Source organism: Gossypium hirsutum, chromosome A11 (assembly GCF_007990345.1).
Source record: "Gossypium hirsutum isolate 1008001.06 chromosome A11, Gossypium_hirsutum_v2.1, whole genome shotgun sequence".
NCBI classification, from domain to species: domain Eukaryota; kingdom Viridiplantae; phylum Streptophyta; class Magnoliopsida; order Malvales; family Malvaceae; genus Gossypium; species Gossypium hirsutum.
The window spans coordinates 49,867,509-49,870,622 of record NC_053434.1 but is presented as its reverse complement, the minus strand read 5'-3'; the positions used below and the strand labels follow the sequence as shown (position 1 = coordinate 49,870,622).

At 34.4% G+C, this 3,114-nt stretch overlaps 1 non-coding gene across 1 annotated transcript; it reads right to left on the bottom strand.

Moving 5' to 3' along the window:
- Positions 1-400: 400 nt before the first annotated feature.
- LOC121210562 (small nucleolar RNA R71) lies at positions 401-506 on the bottom strand. Its single transcript, XR_005905678.1, has one exon. It is a non-coding gene; the product is annotated as a small nucleolar RNA R71 (small nucleolar RNA).
- Positions 507-3,114: the final 2,608 nt, after the last annotated feature.

Here is a 3,114-nt window from a genome sequence, read left to right as displayed (position 1 = left end):
CTACAATTGCTGCTAATCAGAATCCTACTCCACGTACTATGTATGATTATGCTAAACCTTCTTTAACAGGAACTGAATCAAGCATAGTTAGGTCTACTGTTGCTGCAAATAATTTTGATCTAAAACCTAACACCATTCAAATGATCCAACAGTTTGTTCAGTTTGATGGTTTGCAGGACAAGAATCCCGACGCTCACTTGGCAAATTTCTTAGAGTTTTGTGACACTTTTAACATCAATGGCGTTTCTGATGATGCCATTCGCCTTCAATTATTTCCTTGTTTCATTAAGGAACAGAGCTAAACAGTGGTTGAACTCGTTACCACGAGGGTCAATCACTACTTGGGAACAAATAACCAAAAAGTTTTTATTAAAATATTTTCCGCTGGCTAAAATAGCCAAATTACATAATGATATCTCCTCTTTTGTACAGATGGATTTAGAAAAACTCTACGATGTATGGGAGAGATACAAGGATCTGTTGAGAAGGTGCCCTCACCATGGGTTACCACTCTGGCTACAGGTTCAAACGTTTCATAATGGTCTGAATCCTTCGACTCGACAGATGATTGACGCAGCCGCTGGTGGAACTATCAATAATTAGACACCTGAGGATGCTTATGAATTTATAGAAGAGATGCCACTGAATAATTATCACTGGCAAGTCATGAGTAAAAAACTAATGAAAACAGTCGGCGTTTTTAACATCAATTCAGTCACCATGCTCTCTAATCAGGTAGAACTTTTAAACAGAAAAACTGACGGTTTTCTTGGTTCTTCACAGGTTCACCCAGTAATGCAGTGCGAAAAAAGTGGAGGCGGATCAAGCAATTCAGAATATCCACCTTATGGCTACAACATGGAGAATGAGCAGTTAAATTACACGGGTAATAATCCTCGATCTCAAAATAATCCTTATAGTAACACTTACAATGTGTAACACCCCGTACCCGAGACCGTTGTCGGAGTCGAACACAAGGTGTTAACGGGCTTAATTCATTTTAAAATTTTCTAGACAAGCTGGCTAATTGTATCACAGTCACTTTAAAAATCATATCTCGAGTTTCGAAACTCGAAATACAATTCCGTAAATTTTTCCTAAAACTAGACTCATATATTTATCTAGTAAAATTTTTGTAGAATTTTTGGTCAGGCCAATTAGTTCAGTTTATTAGTTAAAGTATCCCTTGTATCAAGGTTCGACTACTCTGACCTCTGTGCATTACGAATCATATATCTCCATGTACAGGGCTTTAATTCCTATGCCGTTTGTTTCTAATAAAACTAGACTCAATAATGAATCTGTACATATAAAGCATGACTTCTAATTATTCTTGTAAAATTTATGGTGAATTTCCAAAGTAAGAACAGGGGATCCAGAAATCGCTCTGGCCCTGTTTCACAAAAACTTAAACATCTCATAAAATATAGCTCATATACCTGTTTCGCTTCTTCCATATGAAAATAGACTCATCAATATTCGATTCCATAATTTATTAATTATTTAATTCCATTTATACTGTTTTTAGTGATTTTTCAAATTCACATCACTACTGCTATCTGAATCTGTTTTATGGTAAAATTTACCTATTTCATGGTTTCCATGGATTAGCTAGTAATTTGACCTACATAACACCAAATATGATCATGATTAGCCATTCCAATGGCTAGTCATTACCAAGAATTTCCATACTACTCAATAACCATATCATAAGTGTAACACCAAAAATAATCAGCCATGACATACGGCATAATAATCAAATAGACTTAGACTATTACTCAATCAAAACCGAATTCGAACCTAGGATTAAAGTCATTTTCAATGCATGAAATACTTACCACAGACATCATCCATTCGTAGTACTGATCACTTTAACTAAAATGAATTTAAACCACTATCAATCATAACCAAATTATCAAGACCAAACTTACTAAACCTTATAACTAAGCACCCATAAGGCCAAATCCAAACTCAACATTTAAGCCATATTCGCATGGCTAAAAGTATACATATTAAAGTTCAAACAAAACATAATAGCCTATACATGCCGAAATGTTCTCTTAGACCAACTAAGAAGAGGGTACCAAAAAGTTGCAAGTTGGTGTGATGACTTCGACGATGGTTCCGAGCACACAAAATGGGTCAAAGAAACCTAAATAAGTAACAAATAAACGCACCAAATGAGTATATAACTCAGTAAGTCATAAGCATTACACTATCGTCCATTAATAAAAGATCAAAAGGGAAAACAAATAATGCAAGATCAATTACTCCGTCCATACCGAACTATGCTATAATTTCTTAGGTTTTCGGTTCAATCTCATGCCAAGTCCTATAATCAAATCAAATACCAAAACAACCCGATTGATTTGGATCCATTTCCTCAAAGCATGGAACAATGATGCACTAGGTAAATTTATACATACACAGCACATGTTTCAAATTCGATATTTTAGTTAATGGTTCTATCACTTAGTTCTTTCATGCACCTTTTATGTTATCAACCGAATTTGCACACATAGTGCTAATTATACTCGCACACATAGTGCCATAGTAAACTGCACACATAGTGCATTGGATTTTCTCTCATGCTTCAACATCCAAGTTGGCACACCTAGTGCCACTTAATTCCGCACACATAGTGCCATATGTCAATTCGTTATGATAAGGCAGTTTACTTAATTCAAATAGCACATATGGTTACATTAATAATTAGAAAAATCACTCCAAAAGAATACCTAACAAAAGGAATTCTTTTATGATTCCCTAATATTATTTATATACAAGCTAATCAACCTTACAAAAATGCTTAAGGACTTACCTTATATTGGATGAAAATGATTCCCAATCGACTACTCAATTGTCTTTGCTTTGCCCTTGTTTGGTTCTCCCCCTTTGATTTCTTGATCTAGAATAAATACATTTAGTAGTTTAATTACCTTGCTGGATACTTATATGTATAATTTAATGATTTTCACTTCATTTCACAACTATCCTTGTTCAAAACATTAAAACCTTAACTAATGTTCGATTAATGCTTCAAGGCCGAATGTATTACCACTACTAAGATAACTTAGTCTCAGGTATATTTAATTCTTAATATACAAAATCATG